The following is a 22,340-nucleotide window of genomic DNA, read 5'->3' on the forward strand; positions in this document are numbered from 1 at the left end:
CTTTCCACTGAACTTAGCAAGTACTTTCTTTTTAAACTGTATCTTTTAGCATCTTTTTCTTTCTCCAGTCTTCCTCTTTCCTAATTTGTTGCCTCCTGTTAAGTATAATTTACCTATCATTCAGACATAATTCAGATACAATTTATCCTATCTTGCTTTGATGGTAGCCCAAATAGCTGAAATCACAGAAACATATAATACCACCAAATGATACAAATATCTAGTGATGCTGTGTTCAAAACCCACATTTCTTTTTCTTCAATGATGCCTCACCAGTGCCTACAACAGTCCCTGGCATATACTGTAGTTAAGTGCTCAATAAATGTGTGGAATGCAGTACAGTCTACTCTGTAAGCTTAGAATTAAGTATGGTCTTCTCTTACAAGGGTGTTTCTGTAATGAGAGCATTCATAACACAGATTAACTCATCCATGACCTATAATATAGAAGGAAAGGATTCTAGTGAAATGGGGGTAGTTGTGTTCATTCATATGCAAGTGTTCCCAGTACTATAATATATTGCACCACCAAGTAACAGCAACTGCAAAACAGAGCGGAATGCATTGAGATGTGGAGAACACATGGTGCTGGGTCTGATGCCCATTTGCTCTATGTTCTCTATCGAATTGGTTTGGTCATGAGTTCCAACTTGGGAGGGTTTATGGGAAGAGGGTGCAGAGCAGAGGGTTTTCCTTTTATTGATTTTGGGTTTTTCTTCCCCACTCAGCAACCTCAAACTAATCTTCTTACAATCTCTTCAACAGTTACCTTCATCACTTTATAAAGGTAAAGCCCTATACTTATATTTACTGCAATATTTATTAGGAATTTAACATGGCTCATAAACTCTGCTAGTATGTGTTTTGGAATGGATGCTGTTTTTGTTAATGCTCTGGTTGCAATGTTACATAGATTTTGAGTAATTTATTCCTAACCCTATTTGCCCCATAAGCCCTGTTAACTTGAGAGTGTGTTTTTTGCAAATGGGAAGAACACATACATCCTTTTAGGGTAGAAATGCAGTGCTGCAAACTTCATTTTCAATGAAGACAAGTGGGATTTGGCCATGGGAGATGTTCTGGAAAGAGCACCAGCAACTCCCACGTGAATAAAAGCATGGGCCCTTCTATGGGCAGGAGAGGATTCTCTGACAGAGTGCCAGGATCTGAGGCTCTGACGAATGGGTAATATGGGATGGAGCAGTTGTTGCATGGTTTCGAATAGTAGAGTTTTTAAGGAATTTAGAATTTTCTCTGGCAAAATGCCTGAAAGAATTTCGGGAGCAAGAAGTTGACTACCCCTGTGGTGTTCTAGAGGCATTAACCTGTAGATATGGCAGATGGATGCAAGTGCAGAGAAGGGCAGAGTAGGTAGCCAGGCAGGCCACTGAAAACAGACGGTGGCAGAGGACTTGGAAAGGACGGGTAATTGGAAAGAAGTTAATAGTGAAGAACCAGTGAGAACCCACTGGGGAGGAGAGGGTCCCAAAATTGATTGCCTATCTGGGTCTGTGTGAATCGGGGATAGAAGTATTCTTGACAAGAGGCTGAGAAGTTGGGGGAAAGAAGGAAGTCTGACAGGAAAAAGACAAAAAACAAAACAAAACAAAAAAAAAAAAACAAACAAACAAAAAAAAAAAAAAAAAAAAAACAAAGAAGGGTCTGCTTGGTTAAGTGCTGTGTCCCAGCGTTTCAACCACAGTGAATACTGGCACTTTAGCTAGGGGCCATTTGACTTTTGCTTCCACCCCTGGGGGCGGTGGTGGGGAGTAGTGCGTGAGTCCCCTCTCTGGACAAGGATGCCTTTTTAGACTGTTGCGTTTTGGATATTCATCGTTCGAGTTCGGACGGAGGAGGATGTTCCAGGATCCCAAGCATCCTTCTTAGGAATACTCCGTAACTACTGGCACTGAGTTTCCTCACCTAGAGCCTCAGGACACGGAAACTTGTTAGTGGATCTTCCTCTGCAGAAGACAACGGACCCCAGCCCACTTTCCCACTTCGGATTCCCGGGGCCCCTGGACTGACGCTTTGGCAGTCTGGCCGGGGTCGGGGGAATTGCTCCCCGCGCCCAAGGGCCCGCTTTCGGCTCCAGGAGCGCCCCTCTCACCCAGGGCTGCGATCGCGCCGCTCCCCGCCTCTGGAGCCCAGTCGTGCGCACTCCCGGCGCTCGTGGGACGGTTTCTCAAAACTGCCCCCAGAGGTACCCTGGCCGGGCTCAGGGGACTCTCGCACAACCCCAGAGGCGCCGCTGCCGCCCGGTCGGCGCAGTGACCGCTCCCAGGCCCCTGCGCCCCAGCCCCTCCTCCTGGGGATCCCCTGTCGCCAACACCCTCCCGGGCCTCGCAGGACACTCCCCTACGGAGGCCGGGCCTCGGCTGCTCGCCCGCCTGTCGGCCGCCCCCGCCCCGCCCCGCGCCCGCGTCGGGAGAGCCCCGGGCCCCGACCCCTCCCCCCGGACGCCCGGCCAGCGAGCGGGACTTCAGCGGCGATGGTGACTGGGCAGCGGCGCGGGGCCGGGCCCAGGGCTGGGAGGCTCGGCTACCTCTTTCTCTCGCTGCCCCCGCCCCTCCTCCTCCCCCTGTCGTGCTAGCCCCGGCGGCGGCGGCCCAGCTCGGCGCTCTCGCCTCGCCGCCTCCTCCCCCACGCCACGGACCCTCTCCCTCCCCGCCTTCGCCCCCTCCTCTCCCGCCTACTCCGCTCTCCTCCCTCCTCCTCCTTTCCCGAGCGGCCAGCCGGGGCTCGAGAGAGGTGGCAGCGAGGAGGCGTAACGGAAAGCCCCTGCTAGGGGAAGGCTGCGGGCTCTGAGCCTGAAACTGCGCTGAGGCCGGGTGAGTTGGAGACGCCGGGCCCCGCGCGCGCCACGAGAGGGGAGAGCCCGAAGCCTGGCCAGGTGGGCGCCGGGCGGCGCACGCGGAGCCGTCGCGGCCGGCAGAGCCCGGGCTGCGAGCACCGCGGCGGGCGCGGGAACTTCGCTTTGCGCCCCGGGAGCCCGCCGGGCGGGAAGGGGTTCGTCTTCCCACCCGCTGAAGGTGCAGCGGGACGGGTGTCGGATGCCAAAATGGGAAGGGAGCCGTTGCTTCTCTCCGTGCCACAGCTGCCGGCCGCAGAAGTGGAAAAAGTTGTTCCTGGAACGGCGTCTTCCCGGCAAGCCGGCGCGAGCCCAGCTCTACCGCCGCTGCTGGCGGGCTTCGACCGGCGGCGACTGCGGGGCTGGTGGCGCGCGGGTCCTGGGCGCAGCTTGGCGCCGGGCTGGGGCGCGCCTGGCACCGCGCCCTGGGGCCGTCCCGTGGTCGTCCCCGCCGGGCCTGGTCTGTGGCGTGTGGGTCTCGCCGGCCACAGACGTCAGCTGCTTCTCTGATCTAGGCTGCATTTTTGTGGGCAGCGCAGTGATTGGGGGTGCGGGCTGGAGGAGGTGGGCGGAGAGTGGGGAAGACCACATCTGGGATGGGTGGGTTGGGCCCCGGGGATGGGTGAAGGGCTGCGAGAGATTCTGTGAGTTTCCAGGCAGTTTTCTTTTGTGTGTGTGTGTGTGTGTGTGTGTGTGTGTGTCTGTGTGTCTGTCTGTCTGTCTTTTCTCTTCCATTTAGAGGTCCAGTGATCTTTGAATTGAGAAAAACGGAAGGGTTTTCTTCAGTCCGGTTCAACTTTTTCATTATTTCAGGAGAGTCTTGAGTTTGGTGAAAGTCAGAGTAAGGACGAATTTATCATCCATCCTGGTCCTCGCTCCTACCGGGCCATTTCCTGTAGTTCCAGTTTTCTCTGCTGTGATTGTGCTTGTGCCTGTAGGTTACCCTCGGTGATCCACACAGAGAAGTAGAACCACGTAGACAAGTGTGTGTTGGAGTCAGAGAGTGGAAAGGTGGGGGGGAGCCATAGAGTAACCAGGGTTATTTGATGTGATGTTTATAATCTGCACTTGTTGCATTTGCTTTACTGGCCTGAGAGCTCTATCCTGCCAGGTTGAAGAGGGGTCGGAGGCTCATTTCTTTGGTGATTTTTCTTGGTATTCCTGATTCTTTCCTTTTTGGTTCTCTTTTAAAGGCTAACCCCTTTAAATTTAAGAGAGAGAGAACACATCTTGTTTTAATCAGCTTTTTCATCGCTGTGACTGAAAGACCTGACAAGAACAATTTTAGAGGGGGAAATTGTATTTGGGGCTCAGGGTCTGAAAGGTCTCAGTCCATACAGGGGGACTCCATTGCTCTGGGCTCAAGGTGAGGCAGAACATCAATGCAGCAGAATGTGAAGGAGGAAAGCGGCTCAGGACATGAAATCAGGAAGCAAAGAGAGAGATTCCACGCATCAGCAACAAAATATGTACTCCAAAGGCATGCACCCAGTGACCCACCTCCTCCGGCCACACCTTACCTGACTATGGTTACCACCCACTTAATCCCTATCAGTGGACTAATAGACTGATTAGGTTAAGGGGCTCATAACCCAATCATTTCACCTCTGAATATTCTAGTATTGTCTCATGAGCTTTTGAGGGATACCTCATATCTAAACCATCACCCATGTTAAATGGGAAGATTAAATGTTTTAAAAATAAGATAAATAAAATTGAGATTTTTTTTTTTTTTTTTTTTTTTTTTTTTTTTTTTTTTTTTTTGCTATTGGAGTGATAGGCTTGTTAATAGTCCATGTTCAAAATCTGATGCTAATGAGACATTTAAAGGGTTTAAAGTAATACCAGATAAAATACTATCTTAAAATAGTATTATAGTGTTATTCCCTATGTGGTTGCACAGAGAGCAAACAGCATACCTGTTATGATTTGCAGCAGGTGCAGCAAACATTTTATACCAGGAAAAAGACATTGTGAGTTGTAGGAAAGGAGGGGAACTCATTTGTCTTCAGAGCATTCCAATTAGGAAGAATAATTACTGCAAATGAACATTTGTGAGTGTAATTTGAGTCATGATATGTGAGCCAGTAATTTATCTATAGGAAGGAAGAAGGATCTTTGTAGAAGAGAGCAAAGTGATGCCTTTTGGAAAAAGTAAACGGACACAATTTAATTGATGGCACCTGCTGACAGCAGAGATGGGTAAACTTGAATTAAAGAGATTTGCTCTACGTAGGGTTTGGGTGGAGAAGGGAGGAAAGATTCATAGTAGGTGATGATAGTAAAACTGTGTGTTGGAGTCAGAGAGTGGAAAGGTAGGGGGAATCCTAAAAGCAATATTTATTCATGCTCCACCAGTCTAATTCTTGGGCTAATTCCTTTTTTTCCTCACATTTTTTAATTGGTACATTATAGTTGTACACAACGATGGAATTTGTTGTTACACATTCAAACATGCACACAATATAACAACTTGGCAAATATAATTTCATATATATGTATTTTAATAAGCATTATATGTAGCTTCTCAGATTCATTACCGCAAACAATTGACAAAATAAGAGACCAAAATTTAGGAGACAGGTTCAGTCTGTTGAGTTCCCAGATGTGTTCTGTTTTAGTCAACTTTTTCACTGCCATGACCAAAAGACCTGACAAGAACAATTTTAGAGTAGGAAAAGTTTATTTTGGGGCTCAAGGTTTCAGAGGTCCATCAACATCAGGCTCCATTCCTTAGGGCCTGAGGCCACACAGAACATCATGGTGGAAGAGTGTGGTGGAGGGAAGCAGCTCAACATCACACCCGGAAGGAGAGAGCTGTGCTCAATAAGACAAAATATATACCCCAAAGGCATGCCTCCATGGACCTACCTCCTCCAGCCACACCCCACTGCCTATGATTCCCACATAGTTAATCCTGTCAGGGGAATCAATTTAATTTTAGTTTAAACCTTTTTATTAACCCAATCATTTCATCTCTATAAACTTTCTTGCATTGTCTTAGTCATGAACTTGTGGGGGACACCCAGTATCTAAACCATAACATAGTCACTTATTACCTGAACCTAGTTATTTAATTAGTCTTTGTCTCAATTTCTATGTCCATATCATGTTAGTGGTAAATAGTTTAATAATCACCTTGAGACATTCTTGTAGTTTTATCTTCTCAGGGGGCTGAGGCTGGAGGATCACAAGTTCAAGGCCAGCTTGGGCAACTTAGTGAGACCCTATCTCAAAATTAAAAGGACTCGGGATATAGCTCAATGATAGAGGACCCCTGGGTTCAATCCCTGATTCCCTGCTCCCCTAAGTCACCTTGAGGATTAACTGCTAACTTTCATAGAGGACATAGCATAGCTCCTTACCCTAAGTGTCAGGAAATGCTAATGATTCAGTATTCCAAATCCTCAGGAAAAAGGGAAATGTAAAGATACCTGATTTTAGGATATGCAACTGAGTGGAGGCTATACCCATGCTCATGATCATCCACATCAGGAACACCTGATCTTTCTAGAACTTGCAGGCTACTTCCTTTGGCCCTTCCTGGTCAGCCTTTTCTGGACCTGCATTTCCAGAGAGTGTGTAGTGCAGGCTCTGTGTGGGTCTGAACTGCAGCACCGACATGACCTGTAATTCCAGGTCTGACTGCCCTTGCAGCGGCAGATTCCCAGGTCCCTTCAAAGTAAACATCCAAGTTTCGTTTGAGAAAGGAAAAGGAGGGGGAAAAAAAGCCATAGTTGTGGATACGGTTAAGTGCTTCTCTGGAGAATCCTAAAAGCAATATTTATTCAATGCTTAGTACTCTTAGAAAGATACATACAAGTAAGTAAATATCTAATCTCCAGGATTTACTCCCAAAAGCAACTTTAAAGTATGTGTTGGGATTGCCTAATAGCAAAGTGAACAAATGACATTCTTAGCAAAACAGCATTTTTATAATAAGAGTGAACTAACTATGTTGTGTATTGCTCCTTCTACTTCAGTGAGCGTGCCTGTTTGGTTATTTATCCATTCATTCATCCTATCATTCAGCAAATACTGTTGCAATCTCTTTCATTGTCCAGACTCTGTTCAGGGCTCTATTAATATAGGAAGAATCAAGAGTGGGCCTCTCCTCTCAAAGAACACACATTCTCATGGGACAGACAAGCTCTGCATGCCAACGACCTCTATAAGCCCTGGATGCTTTTTGGTTTGGAGGAGTCTGCACAGGGAGACCAGGGTGCTGGGCCTAATTCCCTTCCACTAGCCAGCCTGATCAGGGAGAGATGATCTGGCTGTGGCGGGGAGTGGTCATAGCCAGTGGATCATAAGGATAAGGAAGACCCATTTCTTCCTTGACTTTATGAAAGTATGTATCTGTACATTGAGACATGGCTGAGTAGAACCATCAGCCAATGAAACAAATAGTTTTAGGTGCAAGGAAAACAAACAGTTTAGAAGTGAGACTTCTTAGTCTTAGAAAGGCCAAGGAGTCAAGGGTAGGATCTGATCCTCAACTTACAAAACCAGGGAAAAATCTCATCTGGCTCTGAAATACTTGACTGTTTTGTTGTAGAAGCTGTGAGAAAACTTGGTTCTTCATGCACCTTCAGGGTTGTGGTTTTTTTTCTTTCTTTTTTCACAACTTAAAAATTAGAATAATACATAAATATTATGTTTGGAGTCTAGAAGGCTTGAAAAGGTGTAAAGCAAGCAGGGTTTTTATAGTAGTTGCTTGGACTACAGTCAAGGTTAAGGTCCTGTGGGTGGGGAAGTACTTGAGGGTGTGGTGTCTAGGGAGCTGAGCAATCTGAACTTCATCTTGAAGGCTGTTTGGAGGGTGGCTTTGTAGCATGTGAATGCTGAGGTCCCAGTGTGCTCCAGGACCACAAGATGGGCTGGGTGACCAGGAGGCTTGGGGGACAAGGTGAGCTGAGAGGCCAGTGCAGGAATTGTGGCAGGACTAAGCGAAGAAAAGAGGAGAGGCTGACCGTACTACCTGGGCATCTTCTGGGTGGGCTTTCCTGAGAGGGAATTCACAGGCACTGGAGTGGGTCATGACACTTTCCCTGAAGTAAGCAGTTGTGGGAACCCCGTTTTAAAGGGGGAAGATGGTGAGGAATAATGCATTTAGTTGAAATGGAAACTGAACTGTGAGGCTTCTGTGGAGAGATGTGCAGCCCAGCATGAGATACAGAGGCAGGAAGAGAGGTTGGAACTAGAGACAGGTGAATGGAGAGTTCTTTTTGCAGCAATGACAGGTGGTTGCAGGGAGTCCTCTCTGTCTTGCAAATATCATTGAGGTTTACTGAATAATGCTGGAGGTGAGAGTAACTTGTGTCTTTAGGGCTGAAGTCTTCTTTTTAATCCTTTCAATAGGTGTAATGGGATAATCAAGCCCCCCCACTTTGGCCCCAAATGGCCAGGCTTCTACTGATGTTATTCTGCAGTGAGATCATTAGGAAGGATGTACATAGAATGGTTCTGAATGTGTTGGGTAGCTAGGATATATAACTGAAAAAGTAGATTCCACAGGCACATACATATGAGTTACAGTCTTTGTGTCCTTCCAAATTTATATGTTGAAACCCTAACCCACTATTTAATAGTGTTTATAGATAGGGCTTTTGAGAGCTGATTATGTTTAGATGAGGTCTTGAGGGTGAAACTCCACATGATGAGATTAGTTTTCTTATGAGACAAGGAAGAGGACCAGAGCTTGGTCTCTTTCCTGGCATGTGAGGACACAATGGGGATGATTAATCGTTGTCAGTCTGTATAACCAGCAGTGACACCTCATCTTACCCTTGCCTACTTAACTGGGTTGGAAAGATGTAGAATAAAAAGTTTTAACTGGTTATCTTGGATTAGTGGGATTATGGTGAGTGATTTTTTTTCTTGACTTTTTTATTTCTATGTTTTCTGAAAGTAGCATCTTTTTTTTTTTAAATCAGAAGATTTGGTGGGTTGTCTTAGTCCCCCCCCCCAAAAAAAAAAAAAAAAACTACCAATGATTTTGGTCACAGTGTTGTTCATCTTACATCTGTGATGCATACATTATAAGGTAGTCTCTGTCATTAAACAGTGAAAATTCTTATTCATTATAAATGTAGTTACAAATGCTGGAAGGCTACAGGAATGCAACTAGAATTGGGTGCTGTGACCCAAAGCTAGAATGGAACAGCTTCCTCCAAGCAGTTGGGAAGACCCTGCTCCATAATTACAGTGGGCATGTTTTCATAAACAGCTGAAGTGTGATTTGAGAGATGTTTCTGTCTAATTGATAAGATGTACTGAATTAAATAAATACTGCCACGTTAATTTTTTTTTTCTCTTTAATTGTTTCAATGTTCAGTAGAACCCAAACCAGTGAGATCTTAAATATCTCTTTAGCAAAAACTTCCTCACATGCCCGGAAAATTAAGAGGGGCTCCTTTTCCTCTACTGATTCTATTGTTCAGCATTTTCTTTCTTTCCAAACTGAGCTGTGTTGTCAGGGGCACCTGGAGTTCAAGCTTCCTTTCCCCTCCACCCCCTGCCCCGGGCAGGCTGCAGTTGGGCTGAGCTTCACATGTTGTTTTCCAGTTTTTGAGGCATTTGGCCAGTTGTTTAAGGAAGGTTCTACTTCATTGACAGTAGCCCCATTTAATCTTTAGATAAGTGGAGCATAGCACACACTTATTAAGGACAAAATAACTTAACTTTTTTCTCTTGCCCATAGAGATAAAATTTTCTGAAATGCAAAATAACAGATTGGATAGTTGGGGAATTATAGTTTACCAGTAGGGAGTATTTTGTATTTATAAATGACTACCATCTACATATTCAATGTACAGTTAAGAAAAACATGGTTCATAACTTTAAATCCGAGATCACATCCTTTTTATTTAAATGACCCAGAGTCCATTTTTGGAAGATGATTCCACATAGAGAGAATCATGAGGTATGTCTAGCAGGTACTTACTCTTTCATTTGCTCATTCTTATAGTAGTCCTTCTAGGGTTCCACTGTATTGGAAGTCATAATTTACCAACCTAATTACTGACTCTGCATGGACTCAGGCTGTAATAGGGAGCATGATGTGCCGACTTGAACAGGGCACTGTAAGTCACTTTTGATCTGAGTCCTTTAGTAAGTGGTGTGTTGAGGTTGTCTGTACATTTTTTTTTTCTGACTTGAGTTTAGGTCGATAGTTCTTTCCTCTATTAGTCAAAAATGGGGTAGCATCAAAAGAAGTGAAACTGATACATAGAATAGTTAAACTGTTGTAAAGCCAAAAAGAGCTGTAGCTGGGGACAGTGTGGGTGAAGAGGCCAGCCACAGTGGTTAATGAGAACCCTAGTGGTGGAAAGGGGTGACAGGCTGTATATGCACCTGTGTGGCCAGGTGGCCAGGGAGGGTTATCTAGGATGGTCTGATCAACTATACTGGAGTGAGGGTGGGGTTGCTGCTTCTCGTGACCTGAAAAGTAGACCTGTGGGCTCTAAGAGTATGCAGACTTTCTTCACAGCCACCTTGGTCAACAAAATTGTCATGTTTTAAAAGCTTTTAAAACATTTTTTTTAAATTAAGAACTGCCATCTGGTTAGATTTTTCTCTCTCTATATATTTGATCTTTAAAATCTTGACCATGGAACTTCCCATTTATTCTCATAAAATTGTAGCTTTCTCAGTTCTGGCGTGTCTAGCCTGTCCAGATAATTTTGAATTCTGACCTGGTCATCTGACTTGTCAGCCTTCCTTCTGGGCTGTATGTTGTTCCTCCGTCTATTCTGCTCACTGGACTTTCAGGTCCTTTGGGTTTACTGGTACCGCTCTGCTCAGCCTCGCCTTGTCATTCCCACCAACTCCTCTTAGTAACCGAGGCTGCGTCAGCCTTTGCAGGCAACTGGAGGGCAGAGGGCTGGAGTCTGTGCCAAGATACAGAGGAAGCTAATCATGCCCGTGACCCCGACCTCATTAACATTGTGTTGGAACCCAAAGAGCCAGCATTCCATGGCATTGTTTGACTTTGGATTGTCTCTACTGATTTATGGTCACGGGATCCATATTCCTGCCTTCTAAGGGAGGCAGATATAAGAGCCCAGTGAGAATGGGAGAGACAATTGGTACTTCCTGCTTCTTTTCAACTCCCTAACAATTGGGCTTTGGATTGTCAGCAAGTTATTGGGTCCTGCTGGTGTTGATTTGGCCCAAGACAAACCAGGACTGACAGGCGTGAGTAAAGAGTGTGAGGGAAGAAAGCCTCTTGAGTGTGGGGTGAGGAGGGTAGGCTCATGTTCTGTGCGTAGGGATAAAAGTCTCACACTGGTCTTCCATATCCCTTCAAGCAGTGCTTCTCTAACTTTGAGTGTGCATTGGCATCACCCAGAATCTTGTTAAAATGCAGTCTCTGATTTAGCAGATTTGGTGGGGCCTGGGAGTCTGCATTTCTAGTGAACTCTCCTGGTGATGCTGCTCAACTTGTGGAGGAGACTGGTATTTTTAGAATCTGCCTGAGCATAACAATCACCTGGAAGCTTTGTTTAAAAAATAGAGTTTCCCGGGACCTACCTCGGAACTCAAAAGTCAGAACCCCAGGGAAGCAGCTTGGGAATACACAGTACTCAGCACCCAGCAATTGTCAGTCACATGACGCTGGGGTAGGAATGAGGCTGCAGAATAACCAGGTGGAGGCTGAGACCTGTAAAGGCCAAACTTTGCCTGTCAGGAGGGGCTGTATCCTGCTACTTAGGGCTGGCCTCTGCTGGCACTCGACATAAGACCTCAGTCCTGGCACTTCCTTTTGGACTTCTAAGGGCTTCCAGGAGCAGCTATGCAGAGATTCCCATAATTCTTAGGGCAGGATGATTTTGGGGGTCTTCCTGTTGAAACATGGTTAAGTTATGAAGTTATGGGGGAGGTATTTTTTTGTTAAGTTTTAGTTAAATTGATTTCCTCATTACATGTTATATTCCATAAGTTTAACTAGATAAAGAAGGCTCTAACTTCCTTCAATTAAATCTGCATTTTCCCACACTGTATAACTTTGAAGTTACGTGATTACAAAGTTTTTAAAAGTTGCCCATTGTTTCCTCTGGAGCATTATTCTGAAACTGGCCTGACAGTTGCTGGGTGCTGCTAGACATGTGGACTCCCAATCTGCTTCCCTGGGGTTCTGACCTCGAGTTCTGAGGTGGGTCCTGGGAATCTCTTTTTTAATATTTATTTTTTAGTTGTAGTTGGACACAATACTTTTATTTCACTTATTTATTTTTATGTGGTGCTGAGGATTGAACCCAGGGTCTCCCACGTGTAAGGGGAGTGCTCTACTGCTGAGCCACAACCCCAGCCCGGGAATCTCAATTTTTTTAAAACAAAGCTTCTAGGTGATTGTTGTGCTCAGGCAGGTTCTAGAAATACCAGTTTGGAGAAGTATCACTGTAGAAACCTGTTCATCTGAGCCTGTGATATTGGCCCTGGCTGGGGCACACTCATCTCTGGAATACTTGGTTGTGAAGGGCTGTCTCTTTCCCACTGGACAACTTCCCTTCTTATCTTGACCTGTTTTGTCATTACAGACAGGCTCTTATCCTTGATAGAACCAAATGAGAGAGCCCTTTGTCAACAGGGTATGGAGTCAGTTCCCTGAAGCCTTTATTTTTAGGAAAGTTTTATAGACACTGATTACTAAGTCCTTTAGGCATTCTCAGAGATATTGGGCTTTGAGCATTGAGCCTCTGCAGAGAAATGTTTTAAGAATATCGGACACTGACTTTTCTCACCTGTTTCCCTGCTTTGGCTCAGACCTTAGAGCTAATGAGCATCTCCTTCTGAACTAATGGATAACCAAAAGTGGGTACAGATGGGCCCCATCCTCCCCGGACCAGCTCTGTTCTGATTTAAGGGAATTGGGAGATTAAGTATCAGCTTTCCACATCATTATATCAGCATTAACCTCCACTTCTATAGATGCAGGATCCATCTCAGCTGCACCCTAGAGGCAAAGTCAGCTTATGAAACACACAAAATGAGAAATGGTTGGTGCGACGGGATGGGCGCGGTATAGCAGGAAGCCTGGGCACCACAGGCACAGGGGCAGGTGGGGAAGCCTGAAAGTTGCAATGTGTGGATGTGGGGTGTCATCCGCAGCGAGGAAGTTGAATTTCAGCAGTGTTGCTTGATGTGCATTGGAGCCCTCACTGTCCCTGTACCTCTGGGGTTCTGTGGCCTGTTGTCAAATCTTGCAGTTCAGCAAGCCACGTGGCCTTGGCAGGAGGGGCACACTGTGGAAGCTGAGTGTGTATCCATTCACTCACTTAATGATTGTACTGATCTGAAGACTGTTTCTTGAACCATTTTTTTTCCCTCTAGTAAAGGAAAGCAAGCGCTGTGAAACAAACGAGGATGTGAGATTTTTACCTGCATTTCACAGAAATATGCTTTTTCAGGGGAGGGAAACATTACAATTCAAAGACAGGTGTAGCTACACAGGGCTGTTCTCAGTCCTGAAGTACTTTATGGCTCCTGGGTGGCATTGGTGTCTTTGTAACCACACGGTTTTGTTCCACACCCCAGGAAGAAACTTGACCCTCTAATAAAACCACGGGAGCCTTCTGGGATAACCTCACTGTTTCATTCCTGGAGTGGTCAGATTCTGTATCTAGGTGGGAGGAAAAACATCAAGAAGGACAGGCATGTGTCCACCTTATTTGAAATTTCTCAAAACCAGTGAGGGCTACATTGCTTGGGGAAATGGAATTCCCCTGCAGTGCCATTTCCCTGTGCTCTAACCAGTTGGTCTTCAGTGCTAGGAACTGATCCAAGCCTCCACAAAACCAGCTTTGTGTATTTTCTTTTAAACAGAAATGGGCTTCAAAGGCCCCAGAGAATGTGAGGACTTGAGAATAGAGTTGGTGTTGGGTTATAAGCTGGGCCAGTTCCATCCTCTGTCCCTCAGAGCTGTCCTTTAGCAAGCATCAGAATCACCTGGAAGAGTTGGTAAAACACAGATTGCTGGGCTCTCCATCTCAGAGTCTCTGAGTCTCCAGGTCTGGTATGGTGGGGAATTTGTGTTTCTAACGGATTCCTAGGTGATGCTGATGCTGCTGATCTGGGGACCACGTTTGAGAACCTTTGTGACCCAAGGCACTCATTGACCCCCGAGGGTGTGTTGAGTCAGGCCGACTCTATTCCTGAGGTGGGGGGCTATGGGTGATGTGTGCTGGTGGCAATCACCTCTCACTGAGGAACCTGCAATTTGGAAACATTGGTTCTCTGGAGATGCTGGAGGGAGCCCTGGCTCCACCTCTGATCACGAGGGTCTTCCTTTTGGTCCTCTCACAAGCAACCAGGGATATGGCACTTTAGGTAGCTAAAAAGAGTGGTCATTGCCTTCCTTCCATCCCATTCTGCTTTTTGGTGTTGCTGAAAGCCTCTGAACCATGCCTTTCTCCTATACCTCTCTCACTGACCTCAAGATAATATCCAGTTCTCCTGAAATAACTGTAGGGATTTTTGTCATCTGAAACTCTCCAGTGGTCACCAACCATTTCTTTTGTGACTCACTCTGTTCTTGCTTCAGGGCATCTCATTGCCTCTAGTATGGTCAACTCCAGCTTTTCAGGGCTCATCTTAGCCCTCACTTGCTCTAGAGAGTTTCTTTTATCTCCCCTGGAATTAGCTGGTACCTCTGCAGAGGTTCACATTTCACCTTGTATTTCCCTTGCTTTGATTCCTATCATCTGTATCAAGATCAGGATTGCTACCTGTTTACTTTTCTTTGTGGATTATAAGCTTCCTGAGGGCAGGGAACCCAACACGTGTTCATTTGTGTGCCGCCAGGCATATAGAAGGTTCCCGGCACATAGAAGACTTTCTTAATTCTTCTGTGAAATAGATACTACAGCAGAGGAAACTGAGGCATGGTAGATTATGTACCTGGCTTACGATTGTCCTGTCACTGAGTCAAACTCAGGATTCTCACCTGGGACTATTTGCTCCAACCCCTTGGCCATGTGTCACTGGCCAAGTCTTTTGCTCTGAGGCTAAAGATCCCTAACTGTGGTCTGCAGTTCTCTATGGGGCCCATTAAATGATAGGCTTCTCCAAATTAACAGATGTGGCTTTTTCCTGTTGTTTTTCAGGTAAACTTGTAAACTGACTGTTGAGTTCACAGCTGACCTGTACTTTCTGCATTTCATTAAGAAGCACCTCAAACAGGTAAGGAGTTGTTTCCAGGGTTCACTTATGCCTAGGTGACTTGTCCCAGAATGGTATGAAAATGCACTCTGATGACCACCCAAAGCTGTCATTCATGAGAAAGAAAATCCTTGAATGTAGGATATCATTTCCTCTATGAAAGGAGGAGAATGGTCCTCTGCCTCTGTTGTGAGTTACTGGAGATGTTTAATGGATGCTAGTGAACTTCTCATCAATCAACATTCTTTCCTTCTCCCCTTCATTTGGAGCTGTGCTTTAAATTCCTCTTCCTCAAACTGGGCATGGTGGCACACACCTGTAATCCCAGCAGCTTGGGAGGCTGAGGCAGGAGGATCACGAAGTCAAGGGCAGCATCAGCAACTTAGTGAGGCCCTCAGCAACTCAATGAGATCCTGTCTCTAAATAAAATATAAAGGGCTGGGGTTGTGGCTCAGTGGTTAAGTGCTTCTGGGTTCAATACCCAGACCCACCCCCCATCCCCCACAAAAAATTCTGTTCCTCATTTAACAACCACCCAAAAGTTTACCTATTATTTATTAGATCATCTGAATGAGAGGCACTTTGGAGTTTAGCCTTTTTCCAGCTATCTACTGAATAAATAGCTGTTTCTCTATCCCCACACAACCCCATGCTCTTGTCATGGAGTGCTTTGCTAACTTGTTTGTGCACATCCTTTTTCCTTTAGTCTGTGAGTTCTTTTCTCCCATCTCCCACCTAGCATGGTTCCTGATTGGAACATATTTTCAATCAATAAATGAATGTTTGAGAAAAAAAAAATGCCCTAGTAAACTGAACTAAGGCATAGCCCCCTGACACAGGGAATATCGTAATGTGATTCTAAACCAATTAAGTGATTTGTAGAGTGCCTTATGGATTAATTACCTGTTTGCTTACATTACCACACATAATTGAAAATTACCATAATATAGTTAAATCAATAGGAATTTAGATTCTTATCCCTATTGAAAAGTATAAAAAGTAAGGCTTTTTTTTTTTCATTATGTTTCTCCTGAATAGTGTAAGTGATGCCAGGTCATAGAACAGTGATGGATAAATGACAATCCATGGCCCTCAGCAACCCATCCTTTTGGCTGCACTCAGAGAGACAACATTGTTAACCAGACCCTGGGAGTCCCAGCATCCCAGCCGTTGGCATGCAATAGGATTGAACATGTATCTAAATGCATAGGCAGGTAGGGAGGAAATAACTGACTTCCCCAATTTGGAAACCTAAAGGAAATAAAAATGTTTCTCAGTGGGTTGTGCACTTGCTTGAAACATAGCCTAGATTTAAATAATTTAATGAAAAGCTTTAGATAGGTATAGGATATCATTTCCTACATATATGTTTTTATTTTCTCCATACTTAGTAGGAGGGGGATACTAATTGGCTTGAGGTTGTAGAGCTTTATCCTGTGGAATAGAAACCCCCAGGGTGGTGATTCACTTGAATGGGACCTGGATCACTTCAGAAGTTGGTGGATGGTGGAATTCACTGAAACCTGGGCTTGTATTTAAATCTAACCAAAGACTACTTTTACAAAGGAGAATGTGGCCTTGAGGTTTTGCTCCTGCCTCCTATCTTTTCATTGTGCTCAGATAGCAGTCTGACTCATTGTTCAGCCTTTCCAGTTGCTGTTTTGGGCCTGTGCAGCCCTGGAACAAAGAGAAAGAAGTTGTCTTCCCATTTCTGTGTGTGCTTTCCACAACCTAATAGAGGTACCTGGCCAACAAACACATGTCAAAGCAATCACATATCCATGGTCCTCTACCTGGTGCTGATCCTAGCTGTATAGCCACCTGGAAGATAATTTATGAACAACAAGCCAGTAACAGAAATTTGACTCCCAGCTGACTCCCTCATGGTCTTAAAGTTTCCTAGGGTTTGAGTAGATTTGAACTTTGCCCAGGAATTTCCAGTCTCCATGGAATCAGTTTGTCTATCATACTTGGAAAGTAAGCTAACAAAAATGAAATTAAAAGGCTCAGATGTTAAAATATATGAGTGGGGCTTTAGCCATCTTTGGAATTTGAGATATTCCTGAATATTTGTGTTGCACTATGCCTGAGGTGGCTATGTCCAGGGCCCTTGTATCTGTGCTTCACCTTGCCCAGCACATGAGGACTGCTTACCAATTTATAATGGCTCTCCGTACCTTATGTTTTATAAAATAGTTCTCCCAGATTTGAAAAAATCACAATGAGATAAATCAAGAGGTTAGGTTATTGGGCTGGGCCCCTTCCCACAGGTCTGTATTCAGGCATACTTCACAGAGGTCTCTAGCTTAATTTTGGCTACTCAACATCATCCTACTTAGAACACCAAGAAGGAGTATAATTCCTCAGTTCCTAGAGCTTCTGAACTTGGAATATGTCTTTTGGACATGTACTATGGTGTTATTCTTTCACTCAGTGAAATGTTTACACTTGCTAAAGATGGGACTGTGAGTGCCTCATTAGACAAATTTATAAATCAGAGTGTTTTTAATGAAGTTATTTTGGTATGTTGACCTTGATCCAAAGACACTATCTTGTGTGGTCCCCTTATGTTGCAAGTAGGCTTTGGGAACAATAGGAATAGTGACAACTAGTGGACTCAGCAACTGGTCCACTGGCCTTGGACACCAGTGTTATTATCATCCTGAGTTGTGATTGACAGTTTCTTTTATTGATGAAATGCTGGAAACAGGTACCAATGCTTAAATAAACAAACAGGCTCCAATCAGGATCAGGGTTTTTTTGTTGTTGTTTCTGGGTGAAACCTTAATGATCAGCTATAGTTCCTTAAAGAGGAAGCAAAATCTCCAAAATAGCCTTTCAAGTTTCAGTGCAAAGCTGGCTCCTTTATTGACATCTCTGGGAAAACTCTGCTGTGTTCCATTTCCAGATCTCAATCGATGCATAATTTAGGAACTACTTTTTCCTTGGATCAGGTAACTTGTCAGCTGTAATTTGTTGGCTGGTTTGTCTTATCCACTGTAGGGGTTTTGTTGTTGATTTGAAAAATTTACAGGCTCTTTTTTTCTAGGAAAAGTTGATTTTTAGTAGAATACCTTGGACTTTTTACTTTACAGGACTAGAGGTGTTGTTTTAATCACTTTCATGGCCTCTTTTAGTTAGGAAATGACTTCCCCATTCCTTGGGGTCCTTTTAGGGTTATGGTCCTGAGTTTAAAGGAAACTTTTTAGAAAGCTAATTAATAAAAGCAACTTTTCCCAATAGACAAAGATAGCAAAAAAATTTTCTCCTTCCATCTCTTTTAATGATAAATCACTTCCATTTTATGATTCCTTTTCCCTGTAGATCATTCTTAAGATGAACAATTTCTGAAATTCCGTTTTCTCAGGTTCCTTCTTCAGATCTGGTGAAGCCTTGGTCTGCTTCCGTTAGCCTCACTCATGCCGATGTTTCCCCCGCTTGGTGGTGGTGCCCACCTCTCTTCTATCTCTGCATCCAGTGAGAAGCCCTCTTCCCTTTATGGCTGCAATCTGGAAAAGAAAACAAATAGCTGAAGCTCCCATTGTAGCCCAGCAGGCTGGGGAAAATAGTTCTCATTCTCCTTATTTGTGGGTTCAAAGTGCATGTAACATTTTATGGGGGCGATCAGCCCTCCCAAGGTGCTGGCTTGAGTGGGCCTGTGTTTTCGCCTGGTGGACAATTAACCACGCTGACCTCCTCCTTTGCTTCAGCATTTCTGGCTGAGTTGACGCTAATGCTCTGAGAAGGGGCTGCTGCTCCTTTGAGCAGAGCACCAGGCCAGGGTGGGGAAACATTTGATCTTGTTCAAAGGGGATGTCTCTGAAGCATGAAGATTGAACTGATTGTGACCCCACCCCGAGGAAGGAGAAGCGCCCGCTGGAGAGCAGACCAGGAGGAAGAAGCCCCTGGTTACTAATCCCATTGGCCTGTGGGTCTTCAGGGTCTCATATCTGTTTAGAGGAGAGAGAATTGGGGTGGAAGGCAATAAAGCAGGCCTTAAAGAAAGGGGCAGGGGGTAATTTTATCTAATTTTGTGGTTGTTACAGAGGAATAAAAGACAGGAGATAATTTCATTAGCCCCTGTGAGATCTTTATTACAGTGATATGGCATTTTGGGAGGTGACTGTTTTCTTCCTGGTAAACCTCGAGTTAGGTTTCCACAGAGCCAAGGAGGGGCGGGGAGCCACATACCCTTTAAGTCCCTGTGGACGGGAACGTGTAGTTGCTCCTGTCATAAGTGGGAGGCTGGGAGCTGCGAGTCCCAGTTTGTGACTGCCAGCTCCTCAGGCACATGATGCTCCAACTGAACCTGAATCCATCAGGCAGGTGATTGCGTCTAGAGCTGGGATGTTTGACCTCTGAGGAAAGCTCATTGGTCATCTGTTGCTGACCTGACTAGTTTGGGGCATGATAGTCATCCTGCACATTCTCTAGAGCTGAGCATTGTTCAAAGCCTTCAGCCACATGATGGGAAATTAGCAGAGGAGGGGGAGCGGGTGCCTCGGTGCCTTCTGTTTGCTGAGTACTGTGCTGTTCACAGTGTAGGCTCCTATCTGTTGCTTTTTAAAAGCCCTGCTGGGTTGGCAGGTATTCCTATCCATGTTTACAGAGAAGGCAGTGAGGCAAAGACAGCTCATGTGATTTGCCTCAAGTCTCCCTGGAGGGAAGTGGGGATCTGAATTCTATCCCTGGACTTATAACATTCAATTGAAGCTTTTTGTGTCACCATTAGAAGAAATGGGGGAGGAGGAGGAGGAGAAGGAAGAAGAGGAGGAGGATGCTAAGTTTTTTCTGAGATGGGAAGATGGTGGTGAGTGGACAGTTCTATGTACCAGCCACCAGCTGGCACCATTCCCCAAGGCAGCTTGGTTTCTTTCTGAAGAGGGGCAGAGTGACCAGGGCAGGGAGACAGGGGATGGAGGGAATTGGCAAGGGGAGTGGGGAGCTGTCAGTGTGACGGACTGTCCTAAGCATACTGATGGCTGATTTCTTGAGTGCTTGTGATCGGGAGGGATGGCGGCACCCACTGTCCACCTCCTTCCATTCACGTTCTCACTGTCGGGTTGTTTTCTTGTCTTTAGCATCTCTTCCTCGACTCTGTAAATTTCTGCTTAATATTTGTGAACTTAGCTCTGACAAAAAGAGAACCTCTGTTGAGATGTGATAATAAAAACTGTATTAAGGATTAAAATGTTAAGTAAACTTTCAACCATTGCTTAGGTTCATATAGTTTGTATAAAAATCTGTTTTCCCCATTGATTCAGGAGATATTTCTCCCCCTCTCAGTTGACCATGGAGGCTGTAGATCCCTTCCTTTCTGGTGGGCATGGTGCTCTTAAGAACTCGTAGAGGTGAGAAAGTGCTATTTGTTTTCCTGAGATGTCATGGTTTGTTGAGGGCGAGGGGTAGAGAGGGTAGATCTTCACTGGTTTCACTAATGCTTCCCCAAGTCCCGAGGAAGACTTTCTGCCCTCTGTTCCCTGGAAGCAAGAGTCCTCTAGCTTTGGCCCTGTGTGGTTCCTTTCCTTCAGGACTGTGGCTAATCAGAAGTTGGCTGCACTTCAGTGCCTCTTAAAAGCTTTTCTCTCTGGCTCTGTTCAGGAAGTTGAAGTGCAGTGTCAGAAATGATGTGAGTTGATGAAGAAGAAATAAACAAACCCAGGCAACATGTGAGGAAGGCTTGGCAGCATGGCTGCTGTTTTGCTGTAGTTTTGATCTGAAGGAACCAGATTTCCTCCACGTGGAAGGTTCCTGGGCCAAGAGGCCTGAGATGTGCATGTCGGTTGGTCTTCCAGATTAGGGCACCTCTTAGTCTAATGAACTCTGGGATGAAAACATGTAGTTTATGGTTGGCAGAATGGAGATAAGCCACATGGCTGCAGCCAGAGCTATATGAATGTGGAGTTAAAATAGCATCTGTTCAGGGGAGCAGAACATTTCAGAATACTTTAGTCCTCTCTGGGCATCATTGCAGAAAGTGGAGAAGAGGAGAGCTGGGAGGGACTTTGTAGAGCTTCTTGTCTGAGCCCCTTATTTCAGTTTGAGATCCTGAAGGACTTGGTGGAAGCCCTGTGAGGGTAGGCACCCTTGTCTGTCTTATTTACTCACCTTCATATCTCTGCTCCCTGGCGTGTATAAGGTGCTTAACATGCGTTTGTTAAGTGAATGAATGCTGGAAATGAAAATACCACTTCTGACTCCCCATCTAGTGCTCTGAGATATATACAGGCTGCAGAGTCCGTAAGAAGGGGTGCCAGGTAGCTTTTATGTAGTTAAGATTTTCTTTAGATTACATATCGGTTAGAAAATGGAACTGTAATAAGATCTAGCTGGTTTGTTCAGGTTGGTGGTGAGTTTCAGGGAGAGGCGGACCTACTCAGGCTTGGCGGGTAGGTGGCCACATTGCTCTGCACCAGGGACCCCTTTCACATTGGGTTCCATGTCAGCAGTGCCCTGGGAACTTGGGTGCCTCTGCCTCCCTGGAGGAGTTGGGATGACTGTGGAATATGTGGGCTGAAGTTACCCCTCTCCCTAAGCTTACCCTCTCCTGTGTCCCAGTGGCTGCAGGTGTGACTGCGAGGTCCCGGTGTTGGAGACTGTGGCAGCAGGAGAAGGGCTATGTTTTCTACAGGGTATCTACTGCTGTCCCATCCTATTTTGAGAACTTCAGACTTGCTGTTGTGGGCCACAACCAAGGAAGCCAGGTCTTGCAGTGGGCTGTGCTTAGAAACCCACAGTGGGAAACCCGGTGTGGTCAGAGGCCACACCGCTGCTTTTTAGGCTGGCCACTTAAAGCCTTGCCGTTTGTTTACCTCCCTTATTTAACTTTCTGGTTAATTCACAAACAAAAAAGAGATTTATGATGACAGTTTAAGGAAGTTTTAAAATTTAGAATAATTATAGGAGATTAATTCAGGATTAAAGGTCGCTAAAGGGAATTTGTAGTCAAGAAAGTTTCTTTAAATTCACAAGTGCTGACCCAAGGAGACATGGCTTTTTGCCATTTGGTAGGTTTAGTCCACGTACTCAAGTCTGCCCTCCCCTTGCGGCTGAGAATGTGTCTCTTTAAATGGACCTTCAGGCTTCACCACTTGCCTGTGATGTTTTGGGGAAGACAGTACTTTCTCTGGGCACTGCTATAGTTTGCATCTGGAATGTCCCCCAAAGGCCTGTGTATTAAAGGCATGGTCCCCAGCCCCTGGCACAATTGGGAGATGGTAGAAGCTTTAAGAGGTGGGGTTTATGAAAGGGGATGTCCTCAAAGAGGATAATCTCTTTCTATTTCTGGTCTTGCCTGTGAGGTTAGTGACTTTCTCTGTCACATGCTT

The 22,340-nt window shown here is 45.3% G+C and overlaps 1 protein-coding gene across 2 annotated transcripts in view; it reads left to right on the forward strand.

Moving 5' to 3' along the window:
- The first annotated feature begins 2,412 nt into the window (after positions 1-2,412).
- Lhfpl2 (LHFPL tetraspan subfamily member 2) overlaps positions 2,413-22,340 on the forward strand; it is a 144,124-nt gene continuing 124,196 nt past the window's right edge. Inside the window, exons 1-2 of one of the 2 annotated variants that reach the window (XM_071612467.1) lie at positions 2,413-2,830; positions 14,958-15,033. The gene's annotated coding sequence lies outside the window, so the exon portion shown is untranslated. The remainder of the gene's footprint in view (positions 2,831-14,957; positions 15,034-22,340) is intronic. The other variant, XM_027927878.2, reaches the window with a different exon arrangement.

The sequence above is a fragment of the Marmota flaviventris genome, chromosome 5 (genome assembly GCF_047511675.1).
Source record: "Marmota flaviventris isolate mMarFla1 chromosome 5, mMarFla1.hap1, whole genome shotgun sequence".
In the NCBI taxonomy this organism is placed as follows: Eukaryota; Metazoa; Chordata; class Mammalia; order Rodentia; family Sciuridae; genus Marmota; species Marmota flaviventris.